Source organism: Mustela nivalis, assembly GCF_964662115.1.
Source record: "Mustela nivalis genome assembly, chromosome: 16".
In the NCBI taxonomy this organism is placed as follows: domain Eukaryota; kingdom Metazoa; phylum Chordata; class Mammalia; order Carnivora; family Mustelidae; genus Mustela; species Mustela nivalis.
In genome coordinates, this window is record NC_139035.1 from 64,194,377 (window position 1) to 64,208,353 (window position 13,977).

The 13,977-nt window shown below is 43.0% G+C and overlaps 2 pseudogenes across 2 annotated transcripts; both read right to left on the reverse strand.

The window, feature by feature from the left end:
- Positions 1-4,574: 4,574 nt before the first annotated feature.
- LOC309849971 (cytochrome c oxidase subunit 6B1 pseudogene) lies at positions 4,575-6,892 on the reverse strand (annotated as a pseudogene). Its single transcript has 2 exons — positions 6,880-6,892; positions 4,575-5,699 (listed from the first exon to the last, which is right to left on the reverse strand). The product of its transcript is annotated as a cytochrome c oxidase subunit 6B1 pseudogene (transcript).
- A 5,783-nt stretch (positions 6,893-12,675) lies between these two features.
- LOC309849726 (large ribosomal subunit protein eL38 pseudogene) lies at positions 12,676-12,886 on the reverse strand (annotated as a pseudogene). Its single transcript has one exon. The product of its transcript is annotated as a large ribosomal subunit protein eL38 pseudogene (transcript).
- Between the last annotated feature and the right edge of the window lie 1,091 nt (positions 12,887-13,977).

The following is a 13,977-nucleotide window of genomic DNA, read 5'->3' on the forward strand; positions in this document are numbered from 1 at the left end:
GTTGGGCTTCATGAAGCGGGCCAGGAGCTCCGAACCCACCAACAGTCTCCCCCATCATGAAAGCCTGGGTTGTGGGAAGTCCCTATTCCCTTTGGAGTGAGCAAAAGCTTTAAGTATTATTATATTATCCTATTACTGCTGTGCAACCCTGCGCTTACCTAGAATAGTAATGTTTCAAAAGTACCTTCGTGTGCTTCTCGCTTGAGGGTCCTCTCAGCATATCAACATCTTCGGACTTTCAGTCCTGATACCTTCTCACCCAACCCTGTGATCAAGAAGTCCCAAGGGAAGAAGTTTCTCAGCCTTGGTTCCTCACTTACTTGGGATTTCTGCTCCTCCCTGATGAGATTTTTTTTTCTCTGACACTGAAGCCCATCCTTCACAGTTGCCCATTCTAGCTTAACTAACCGCAAGCACAGAGCCACCTTTCTCTGCACTGCTAGCGCTCAAAGCTGGAAGACCTTCGGAAACACGCACCTTCTTCTTAGCCCTTGCCTCTCCTCTCCACCGCCTCTCCATCCTACGCCACGCGTGAGCAAGTGACTCAGTACCAAGACTGCTTGCCATATGCAGGATCATCATTCTGGTACCCAAGTCCCTGTGCGAGCCCCGGTGCTCCCGGCCTGTCACGCGCCCGGCACCAGGCTGTACCCGCGGTCCTGGCACGGTATGAGGGACATGTGGCAGAAGAGCTGGGAAAGGGAAAGTGAGGCAGAGCCGGTGTAGGAGCTCCCAGCCCGGCCCCGAGCACGCCCCCAGTGCAAGGCAGCGGGTGTATAATTTGACCCAGTGTTGAGGCTGCACTAGCTTCAGCGTGAATATGTTCATATGACGGTAGCCTGATTCACAAGCCTCAAAAAGGCCCAATGAATCGGAAACAGGGCTTCTAGCATGGGAATTACAGATCATTCTGTGTACGGACCCCACCTACAGCCAAAACCTAAGTCGGGATGTCAACAGATCAGGTCAGCCGGAATAAACTCGGGGTCTCCTTTCTCCTCTGCAAGGGCGAGGTTGGAGGCTTCCAATTCTACTTGTGCATGGAAAGCCCTGGCTCCCACAGGAGAAGCCCAACATTCAGTCTAAGCAGTGTGATGTGTCCCATGTGGCCCTTCTCTGTGCTACGTTCCTTGCTCACCCCTGGAATGGAAACCCATCTGGATTCACAGAGGGAAGAAGTGTAGAGCCAAAGAGAAGGTCCATGTATCCTGGGGCCCAAGGGACCTAGCCTAACTCTAGGAGGGAAGAGGACACTGAGGTGACATCCAGCTGGAATTGTCCCAAGAGGCCCAACCCACAGTGACAGAGGGAGGTCAGGAGCCAGAAGGACAATAGAGTGGAACCGATGATGATGATGATGATGATGATGATTATCAACAACTTCAAAAGCACAGCTCCTAGCTTTGAGGACATGGGCAGCTGCTCAATTCCTGTTTATAGAAAATGGGACGAATAAGGTAACAGAAGGAACCCCCTCTGTATACCCATCATGCCGCCCTCAATTCTCAAACTTCCCCTCTTTGTTATGTACCTTATAAGATTCCTAGTGCTTTCTAGAATCTTGCTCAAGGAAGGGGCTCCTAGCCAAACCAGAGCTCTCAGCAGAAGTTCTTTCAGCCCCTCCCCCCATCATGGGCCTCAAGCAGTTGGGACGGTTGGAACAGGCTGACCGGAGGCCTCTCAGGAGCCGTGAAGTCTGCATGTCCAGAGAGGATACCCAAAGGCTCGAGCCGTGGCAATGGACACTCTCTAAAGGGAAGTCCCAGCTGGGGGAAGGGCCTGCTTCCAGTGAGGACAAAGCTCTTCCCAGAAGTCAGGCACAGACCACAGTGGCAAATGTTTGGTCTTCCACTCTGGTGAAAAGCAGGGCCCTTTCCCAGCACCACTGTTGAAAAAGGGGTATCTTTAGGACCTTGCTTAAACACAAGCTTCCCATCCTAGCAGGATGGCCGTCAGAGCCTTTCACTGTTGAGTGATGAGCGATTTCAGCCCACTCCCAGGTACAGGTGACCCCAGCAATGCCCACATCCTAGCCAGAACCATCATCTTCTTGGAGCCCTGCTGATAAAACCGGGCACAGTTCTATCTCCCGGGATAATTAGAGCTCTTTCACGAGCACCCACTTTCCTAGAAAGGCAACTCTCAGTGCTTACAGAAGTATTTCTGGATCCAGTCTATACTGTAAAACAGCTGGATTTTTTTTTTTTTCACTTTTAGCGAGAAAGGGAACAAAACAGCAAAACATCTTAACTGGTTAAAAACTCAGTGATATCCTAGGGTTGTTGCGAAGTGTCTCTCTCTCTTCCCTAAGCTCCTGGTGTCTTTGGGAACAAGGACTGAGCCTCATTCATTGCTACATGGATGGCACGTAAGTCACTAAGTTTTATGTTCCCTTCCCTTCTAACTTCCTTCTCTTTCTCTAGTTCTCACCTTCCCAAACCTTTACCGTCCCCTATCATCCAACCTTTATCAAGTGCGAGGTTCCTCAAACCCCATCCTGTTATCACCAATCTAAAAAGTTACCTACAATTAAACCAGTGGTTCTCAACCTTGACTGCAGATTTTAATCACCTGGGAAGCTCTGAAAACATACCAATGCCCAGGACCCATCCCAGCGTAATTAAACCAGAAATTTCTGAGGTGCACCCAACTATTGGCTTTTTGTGTGTGTGTCTGTGTTATCTCGGTGATTCTACCGTGAGAACCTCTGAATCAAACTCTTGATGGCTTTCTTCCTTCCTTGGCAGAATGAAAGCCCCATGTCCTTGCCGAGGACGACAATCCCCAGGTTCGCCTTAGATACTGTCCCTTCCTGCGTCTACCTGTTTTCCCCGTCTCTCCTGTTTCTCACTTGGGCCTCCTGGCTCATCCTTGCCTAGCTGGCACAACAACATCAGATACCACCACCCCCCCCCCGGCAGGCTCCCTTTGCTGCAGGCCTCCCACTTCTCTCCTTCTCATCGAACCCTCTGGAAGGAGCAGATTCCTCATCACCACCCGCCCTCCTCCCTTGGCTTCTTGGCTTCCTGCTTCTCACCCAACCTCTCAATCTTTCCTCCTCCTGACTTTAGACACGGATATTTCCCAGGATTCAGCCTTTGGCCCCTTTACACCTCACCTTACAAGGCTCTTCCAAAGTACTGTCATTGTCTTTCTCGTGCCTTCCATCAGTGCTTACTTATTCCTGCTCCTAAATCCAGATCCCTTTTCTGAGCATCAGACTCCTATTTCCAACACCCTGTTGGACATTTTAACTTGGCTCTTCTTTGGGGGTGATAGGATAAAGGGAACACATGGTCTTCCCCCACCATCCCCCATCCCCTTGGCTCTTCAGACCTTTGCCACTTCCAAACTTGTGTTGTTCCCTTCCAATGTACCTTCCCCTCCGTGGCCAGCGTGCTTTCTCTGAGAAAGAGAAATCAGATGGTCATTCCCTTGCTTCAAAAAATCCAATAGTTCCCCACAATGAGGTCAAAACTTCTTGGCACTCTGTGTAAGGGCCTCGAGTACTCGACTCACTCTGTCCTCCAGCCCTCTGTCCTGTTACTCCTGTGCACTCACAGCCCAAGCCTTCAACACGCGGACATTCAAACTAGCCTCATGTGTGGGTGGTTTTGCCAACTTGGGACGCTGTTACTGGTTACTGCCTCCCTCTACCTTCAGGTGGTGTTTCCTGGGCCTGAAATGTCCTCCCCCACCTTCTCTGCTCAGAAATTTCTGTCCCTCCCCCAAGACTCAGCTGTGGTCTCCTCTTTGAGGCCTCCCAATGTTCCCAAGCAAAGTTAGATGCCCCTCCCCCAAAGGGCCTCCTTTGTGCTTCCAGAGCTCTGCATTTTATGACATTGTATGGTAATTTCTTATTTACATATCCATCTGCCCAGCTGGTCTATGAGTTTCTGAAGTGGGAGAAACAGTGCTTTATTTATTTTCTAAATGCAGAGCTTTGCTCAGTAACAGCACAAGACAGTAAATGTTTGTCTAGTGAAACAGAACAGAGGAGAAGAGCCTGAGAGGAGATACACTGTGGAATATTTGATGTTAAAGGAATCTACTTGTAAGTCATAAAATAATAACATTTTGAGACTGGCAGAGATCGTTCTCTATTTTACAAGTGAGGAAAGGATGCAGAGGGCATAACACATTGCCCCCAAATCAAACAGGAAGTTAGTGGTAACACCAGAGCTAGAACCTAGGTCTCCTGATTTTTTTTAGATAGAGAGAGGAATGGGGAGGGGCAGAGGGAGAGGGAGAGAGAGAATCTTAAGCAAGCTTCACACCCAGCACAGAGCCTGATGCAGGGATTAAGCTCACCACCCTGAGATCATGACCTGAGCCAGAATCAAGAGTTGGACCCTTAACCAACAGAACCCCCCAGGCACCTTAGGTCTCCTGACTTCTCATTCAGTAGTCTGTCGACTGCACTATATTAACTGAGCATCAATAATTTCATTTGAAATAAAGACACAAGGCAGTCACTCTTAGCTTTTTGTGGACTGTCGCTGTCTTTGACACTTTAATGAAAGCTATAGGTTTCCCCCAGGAAAAACACACATAGAATTTCATATCCATTTTCAGGGGGTACAGGGAATTATTGCCTGTGTGAAAGATGGTGGGAAGGTAGAAGAATCTAGAAGTGGCGAGACAGAAGGCTAATGCGGTAGTTGAGGGGAGAGAGAGAGAGAGAAAGAGGGAGAGCACAAGAATGAGAGCAAGCATGTGCTGGGTTCAAGACCAGGGGAAGAGAAAGGAAAGTTCAAATTTGAGAGGTGACCTATGGGTGGGATGGTTAGAGTTGAGGAACAAAGAGGCATTTAAGATGACTCAGAGGCTTCTGGTATAGATATTAAAGAAAATGGTGATGCCATACATCAAATTATGGGCTACTGAGAGTGAGTAGGTTCGAAGGCAGATAATGTGGTTGCTTTGACAGGTGTCTTAGCTATCTGCAGGCCATCAGGGTGGGGATGTCCACAGGAAGCTGGCAATAACACAAGTACCTTCCACATCTTCTGCTGCCACTCTTCCTCTGACCATCTGGATAATCCATTCTCTCCTGATCCAAACACCTACTTTCTGGTCTCTATCCCCTTTGCTCGTCCTATTCCCTCAACATGGTGTGCCTTCCATCCACCATCACCCCGACCCAGTTCAAATGATATTTTCCCTATTCTTTTTATAGAGAATGTGGTCTGTTTAAAAACATAAAAGAAAACAAAACAGAAAAAAAAAAATCATCCTGAAGCACTCTTCCTGGTCATACACAGTTTTACACTTTTCCAAGGAGTATTTATTATTAGTTAAGCCTTGGCTCAGGATCCCAGGTTGGGGATCACCAAATGTCCAGGTCCCCTTTCACCACCTTGAGAGAACGATGGAGGAGAGAGGAGAGGTGATGGAGCCAGTTCAGATATTTCCAGGAAACGTGCCTTGTTCCCAGCAGTCGTCCCAGGCTTATACCCAGAATGTGGGACACAAGGACTTGTATTCATGCCGGTACATTCACACACAGAGACATCACCCCTTTAGTAGTCATTGTGTCCTCTCAGCAGGGAAGTCCACGTAGTTCTGCCAGCAGTTCCTTGTCTGGTTCTGGTTGGGGAAGCAGCTGTCAAAAGGGGAAGTCTGGTGGTTCTTGATTTTGGTCTTGATGTCTTCTGTCCTGGTGCTGACTCTAAAGACACCCTTACAGCCCCTCGCAGCTCAATGTGACCCTCAGCAAGGATGCCAGGGTCAGCCCAGAGTGGAATTAAGACCTGATATTTTCTCTATTAAGCCGCTCCTGACACCATCAGTGTGATCTGTAAAATCCCAAATCTTTCTCTGAAATTCTCGTGCCATATTTTCTATTTTGGATTTCACTTATTTACATTATTAAGAAAAAGACAGAAAAGAAGGGGAAAAGAAATAAAGGACAGATGGTACAAATAGATAACAAATAACAAGACGGAAAATTTAAATCCAACTATGTCAATAATCACATTAAATGTAAATGATCTAAACACACCAGTTAGAGGTACCTGGGTGGCTCAGTAGGTTGTATCTGCCTTTGGCTCAGGTCATGATCCCAGGGTCCTGGAATCAAGCCCATAGCAGACTCCCACTCAGCAGTGAGTCTGCTTCTCCCTCTGCCTCTCCCCCTGGCTTGTGCTCGCTCGCTCTCTCTCTCTCTCATTCACTCACTCTCTCTCTCAAATAAATAAATAAAATCTTTAAAAAAATAAACACACCAATTAAAGGAGGAGCTTGTCAGATTGGATTGTAAAGTAATATCTAACTATATACAGCCTACAAGAAATCCCTATCATTATATAAAAACATGAATAAGTTAAAGGTAAAAGAATGGAGAAATATATACCATGCTAACACCAGTCAAAATAAAGTTGGAATGGCTATATTAAAACTAGATGGAATAGATTTCAGGGCAAAGAGTATTACTAGGAATAAAGAGGATCACTTCATAATGATAAACAGGTCAATTCATCAAGAAGACATAACAATTTGAGGGACACCTGGCTGGCTGAGTTGGCTGAGGTTATGAGTTCAAGTCTCACATTGGATGTAGAGATTGTTTGAAAATAAAACCTTTAAAAAAAATAGAAGAAGAAAACAATAAATTTTAGGTATTTATGTACCTAATAACAGAGATTTAAAGTACATGAAGCAAAAATCGATAGAAATGTAAGGAGAAATGAATGAATCTGCGGTTATAATCAGAAATGACAATACTTGTGTCTCAATAATTGATAGGACAAGTAAGCGGAAAATCAGTAAAGACTTGACCAACTCCATCAATTATCTTGACTTAATTGATATTTATGGAACATTCCACTCAATAACAGCAGGATACACATGCTTTCCAAGTGTGCATGGAACATTTACCAAGATAGACCATATCTTAGACTGTAAAAGAAGTCTTGGTAAATTTTAAAGCGATGAGATCTGGGGTGCCTGGTTGGCTCAGTTGGTAGAGTATGTAACTCTTGATCTCAGAGCTGTGAGTTTGAGCCCCACACTGGATGTAGATACTACTTAAAAATTACATATTTATAAATACATACTTACATACATAAATGGAATGAGATCATACAAAATATATTCTCTGATCACAGAGGTATTAAATTATATGTCAATAATAGAACACTATCCAGAAAATCCCCAAATACTCGGAAACTAAACAACACTGTTCTAAATAATTCATGGGTAAAAGAAGAAATCAAAGAGAAAATTTAAATTTTTGAACTGAATGAAAACTAAGAACGAAAAGCTGGTTCACTGAGAAGATAGGAAAAATAGATAAATCTACCCAGACTTATCAGCAAACAAGAAACACATACACACACACACAGATGATTAATATCAGGAATGAGAGAGATAATGTCACTACAGATTCTAAAGATATTAAAAGAATAATAGGAGAATTTATGCAAAACATTTGACAGCTTAGTTGAACGTAAAAGTTCCTTAAAAATGATAAAATATCAGGGCGCCTGGGTGGCTCAGTTGGTTAAAGCCTCTGCCTTCGGCTGAGGTCATGATCCCAGGGTTCTGGAATCGAGCCCCACATCGGGCTCTCTGCTCAGGGGGGGAGCCTGCTTCCTCCCCCACCCCACTCTCTCTGCCTACCTCTGCCTACTTGTGATCTCTGTCTGTCAAATAAATAAATAAAATCTTTTAAAAAATAAAAATAAAATGATAAAATATCAAACTCACTCAAAAACTAATAGATCCCCTGAATCACCCTATAAGCTATTAAGCAGGTTGAATTATAGTTTAAAAACTTCCCAAGGGGTGCCTGGGTGGCTCAGTGGGTTAAAGCCTCTGCCTTCAGCTCAGGTCATGATCCCAGGGTCCTGGGATAGAGCCCCGCATCGGGCTCTCTGCTTAGCAGGGAGCCTGCTTCTTACTCTCTCTCTGCCTGCCTCTCTGCCTACTTGTGATCTCTGTCTGTCAAATGAATAAATAAAATATTTTAAAAAATAAAAATAAAAATAAAAAATAAAAACTTCCCACAAGGGCACAAGGGGGCACCTGCGTGGCTCAGTCAGCCTTAGGCTCATGTGATGACATCATTAGGGTCATGGGATCAAGCCCTATATCAGGCATCCCTGCTCAGCAGGAAATCTGCTTCTCCCTGTGGCTCTGCCTCTCCATCCCCCTGCTTGTGCTCTGTTGCTCATGCCCTCTCAAATAAATAAATAAAATCTTAAAAAACAAAACCAAACAAACACCTTCCTACAAAGGAAACACCAGACCTGAATAGTGTTATTGGCAAACTCTACCAAATGTTTAAGAAAAAAAAAGAATAATACCAATTGCACACACTCTTTCAGAAAATTGAAGCATAGGGAATATGTCCCAACTCATTATATAAAGCTGACGTTATTCTAACACCAGAATGAGACAAAGCCGTTATAAGAAAACTATAGTCCAGTGTTGCATATGAACACAGATGCAAAAACCCTTAACAACATTTTAGTAGGTCAAATCCAATATTATATAAAAAGGATAACACATCATGACCAAAAATGCAAGGTACAGTAAACACCTGAAACATTGAAACATTTCTAACTTAAAAAAAGAAAAACCAAAAAGAAAAGACAAGAAAACATATGATCATCTTAATACCTATCAAAAACACATTTGACAAAAATCCAATGTAAAGTTCTGATTTTAAAAACTTCTCAACAAATTTGGAAAAGATGGAAACTTCTTCAACCAGATAAAGGCTTCTACACACACACACACACACACACACACACACACGCCCCTACAATAAGATCATATAAAAACATCATGGTAAAAGATTGAATACTTTCCTCCTAAGATCAGGAACAAGGCAAAGATATCTGCTCTCACCACTGTTCTTCAGAATTATACTGGAGGCTTTAACCAGCGCAATACAGCAAGAAAGATTAATGGCATCCAGACTGGAAAGGAAGAAGTAAAATTGTCTTTTACTTTATTTTTTTAAAGATTTTATTTATTTATTCAACAGATAGCAGGAGAGAGAGCAAGAAAAAGCACAAGCAGGGGGATCAGCAGAGGGAGAGGGAGAAGCAGGCTCCCCAGTGAGCGGGAACCTGACGTGGACCTCAGTTCCAGGATCTGGGATTGTGACCTGAACTGAAGGCAGATGCTTAACTGACTGAGCTCCCAGGCACCCTGAAGAAAACTTGTTTTTATTCAGAGATGACATAGTCATCTATATGGAAAATTCAATGGAATCTACAAAAAGTTACTAGGTCGAACAACTGAGTTTGGCAGGTTTTCAGTCTATAAGATCAATTCGCAGAAATCAATCGTGTCCCTGCGTACTAGTTGAATTAATTTCCCTTGGCTGCCATAACAAAGCGTCACAGCTGGGACGGCTTAACACAGAGGAACTTAGTTCTCTCACAGTTCTGATATTAGAAGTCAGATACTAAGGTATTGGTAGGACCACACTCTCAATGAAGGGTCTAGGGGACACACCCTCCTTCCTCTTTGAGCTTCTGGCGTCTTCTAGCAATCCATGTGTTCCTCGGCTTACAAATGTGTCGCTCCCGTTTCTGCCTCCATCTTCACACGGCTGTCTTTTCCCCTTGGGTTTTCCTGTCATTTTCCCTCTCTGCATGTCTGTGTCCAAGTTTCTTTCTGAAAAGGTCACCAATCATATTGGATGGAGGGCCCACCCTACTCCAGTCTGACCTCATCTTAACTCTGATTAGATCGGCAAAGACCCTACTTCCAGATTAGATGACATTCACAGGTACCAAAGATTAGGGCTTCAATATATCTCTTGGGGACACACAATTTAACCCCAAACACTAGCAATGAACACTCAAAAGTTAAATTTAAAAATACTATTGATTATAGCATCAAAAAACCCCATAAAATCCTTAGGGATAAATCTGACAAAAGATGTGCACCAAAAACTACAAAACATTGCTCAGATAAATGAAAAAAGCCCTAAAGAGGGGTGCCTGGGTGCTCAGTCAGTGGAATATCAGACTTGATTTCAGCTCAGGTCATGATCTCAGTTTTAGGAGACTGAGCCCTGCCTCTGGCTCTATGCTGAGCAGGGAGTCTGGTTGGGATTCTCTCTCTCCCTCTCCCTCTGTCCCTCCCCGCCCCTGCTTGTGCTCTCTCAAAACAAAAACAAAAACAAAAAAATAAACAACAACAACAAAACCTTAGAAAGAAAAGGACATAAATAAATGGCAAGATACATATTGCCCATGGATTGAAAGACTCAATATTATTAAGCCTTCGATTCCCCCAGATTGATCTAAACATTTAATATAGTCCCAAGCAAAATAACAGCAATGTTTATTGAAACTGACAATCTGATTCTAAGTGTCATATGGAAATGCAAAGGGCCTAGATCACCCAAAACAACTTTAAGAAAGAAGAATACACGGGGCGCCTGGGTGGCTCAGTGGGTTAAAGCCTCTGCCTTCAGCTCAGGTCATGATCCCAGCGTCCTGGGATCGAGCCCCACATCGGGTTCTCTGCTCAACAGGGAGCCTGCTTCCTCCTCTCTCTCTGCCTGCCTCTCTGCTTACTTGTGGTCTCTGTCTGTCAAATAAATAAATAAAATCTTTAAAAAAAAAAAAAAAGAAAGAAGAATACAGCTGAAAGACTTGAAAAAATTCAAGATTTATTTATTAATTCAAGTAATTAAGATAGTATAGTTATAGGCATAAAAAAAGACAGATCACTGGAACAAAATAGAGAGTTCATAAGTACATCTACATACACATGGTCAATAGATTTTTGACCAATGTTCCAAGGCAATGCAGTAGAGAAGGGATGGTATTTTCAATATAGAACAGTTGGATAACTACATGCCAAAAAAATAAAACAAAAGAAGGAGGAGAGGGGCGCCTGGGTGGCTCAGTGGGTTAAGCCTCTGCCTTCGGCTCAGGTCATGATCTCAGGGTCCTGGGCTCGAGCCCCACAGCGGGCTCTCTGCTCAGCAGGGAGCCTGCTTCCCCCTCTCCTCTCCCTACCTCTCTGCCTACTTGTGACCTCTGTCTGTCAAATAAATAAAAATCTTAAAAAAAAAAAAAAAAAAGAAGAAGAAGAAGAAGAAGGAGGAAGAGAGGAGGAGGAGAACATCAATCTATACCTGGCATCATACACAAAAATTAACTCAAAATTGACCACAAACCTGGATGTAAAACATCACTTCCAGAAGAACACATAAGAGAAAATCTTTGCAACTTTCAGCTAGGCAAAGATTTCTCAGCTATGACACTAATGGCATGATCCATGGGGTGCCTGGGTGGCTCTGCTGGGTAATTATCTGCCTTCAACTCAGGTCATGACCGGCTACTCCCTTTCTTCTGCCTCTCCCTCTGCTTGTGCTGTCTCTCTCTGTGTCAAATAAATAAAATCTTTAAAAAAAAAAAAAAAGGAGTCCAAAAATTTTTGTAAAACACTGTTTAATTTATTAATTTAAGTATTTATGTAATTATATTAAGTAATTAAATATAATTAATTTAAGTAAAACACTGTTTTACTTAAAATACATTGTATTATTTAGAGAAAAACATGTAGCATAAAATGAAGAAAACAAATTAAACAGTATTTTTCAAGAGGCCAAGGAAAAGATCATTCGTCTTAAAAAATAAAAGTCAGTAATATTACCAGCAAAAAAAAAGTCTTTATCTAATAACAGAGAATTGAAATTCAGGACATGTGAACTATGGCAAAATCATAAACAAGCATGGGGCGTCTGGCTGTCTCGGTGAGTTAAGCCTCTGCCTTTGACTCAGGTCATGATCCCAGGGTCCTGGGATCCAGCCCAACATGGGGCTCCACACTCAGCAGGGAGTCTGTTTCTCCGTCTGCTGCTCCCCCTGTTTGTGCTGTTAAATAAATAAAGTTTTTTTTTTTTTTTAAAGAATGAACTATGGGGCGCCTGGGTGGCTCAGTGGGTTAAGCCGTTGCTTTCGGCTCAGGTCATGATCTCAGGGTCCTGGGATCGAGCCCCGCATCGGACTTTCTGCTCAGCAGGGAGACTGCTTCCTCCTCTCTCTCTCTCTCTGCCTGCCTCTCTGCCTGCTTGTGGTCTCTCTCTGTCAAATAAATAAATAAAATCTTAAAAAAAAAAAAAAAAAAAAGAATGAACTAGTTCACCATATATTATTTTTAAATACCATCTCATATATAAAAGCAGAATAGAAGTTGGGTGTGGGTGTGGGTGTGCTTTAAATTTTTAAAATTTTGATACAGTTCAAATTGAGTAAGGGACAGGTGAGGCTAGGTAGTGAGAGACAGGTAGGGGGAGCCATGATTAGGGTCCCTCAGGGGCATAGGTAACCAGGCTCACAGAAATCCCAGATGTGGAGAAATTCCCATGATACTTACAAGAACATGTTGTTTGCTGGTGATAGTTACAAGTCCACCTTGGTGTTCTAAATAGACATGATAGTCACAAATCTGCCAGGCTATTCATAAGAAATTTACCAGGTTCCCTGGTCTGTATCCTATAAAAGACCTATCATTAAAGCCCTCGGTGGCAGCTCCTTCTGGACCCCTCTGGCTCTAGAGAACTCTTTTCTTTCCTTTCTGTTCTCACCCTCACTTAATAAGCTTCCACTTCACTTCACCTTTTTGTCCCCAAGATTCATTCTTGGACTCCGTGAGACAAGAACTGTGAAACCCTGCCACAAAATCAGTGAGCCATGTTCATTTCAGCGCCTTCACAACCAAACCTGGGGGCAGGGACTGCTTGTTTCTCTGCCTTCTCTTTGTCTGTGATAACCAAGGTATAAAGGTATCCGCTGCATGAAACTTTAAACATCACATTATCCGTATTTTTCTTGATCTTGACAGATTTGACATCCTTTCACCTGGCCCTGAGAAGAAAGTCCTTGAGTTCTTCAATCTTGCAATGCATGGCTATGAGGGGCATAGGGGACCGAAAGCCAGAATAGAAGTTTTTGACATTTCAATCTTACCTATTTATTTTTATTGAAGTATGGTTGATGCACAATGTTACATTAGTTTCAAGTGTGCAACATAGTGCTACAAGTCTCGATGTTACACTGTGTTCAAGTGGAGCTGCCCTCTGTCCATCACCTTACAGCTCTGTTGCAATCCTTTTAACTCTGTTCCTTGTGCTCTGCCCTCCATCCCAGGATCTAACCATTCCACAGCAAAAGCAGAACAGGATTTTAAAACACAATGTTTGTGAAAAGAAAAGGAAAACAGAATGAGATGTTATTCAACACGATTGTCCTGAGATGCAAAACACACAAAATAATACAATGTATTGATCAGGGACACCTATATATGTGGATATAGGAGTGAAAGGAGAGTCGAATGACTACATAAATGAGTGCATAAATAAATCTGTGTCAGGGGTGGCAAGGAAAAAGGGAGCAAGGATGGGAAAAGAGGCAACTAAAAGGAAGACGTGGACCAATTATTTAGTGTGCCATAAACTGAGGGATTTAATTGATTATACCAGCTTAACAAAAGTAGAACAAAAACCCCCGTTTTACTTAAAATACATTGTATTATTTAGAGAAAAACATGTAGCATAAAATGAAGAAAACGAATTAAACAGTTTTTTTCAAGAGGCCAAGGAAAAGAATAGGCGATTTGCAGAAGAAATACAAACATCCAATAAGAATATGAAACTATTATCATCAATCTCAAATAAAGAAAACCTTAATTAAGAAAAACTCAATATGCTTTTGTGCATTGAATTGGAAAAATATTTAAAAGAATGACACTAATCATTGCTATGAAGTGTGTGAAGAAAAGTAGTTTCTCATGTTTGTTTGGAAGAATTGTACTGATAAGGACTTTTGGGAGGGCAGTTTGGAAGTATCTATCAAAATTTTAAAGATGGGGGAACCACCTGGGTGGCTCAGTCAGTTAAGCGTCTGCCTTCAGCTCAGGTCATGATCCTGGGGTGCTGGAATCCAGCCCCACGACCCTCCATCACACCACCCCGGATCCTTGTTCAGCGGGAAGTCTGCT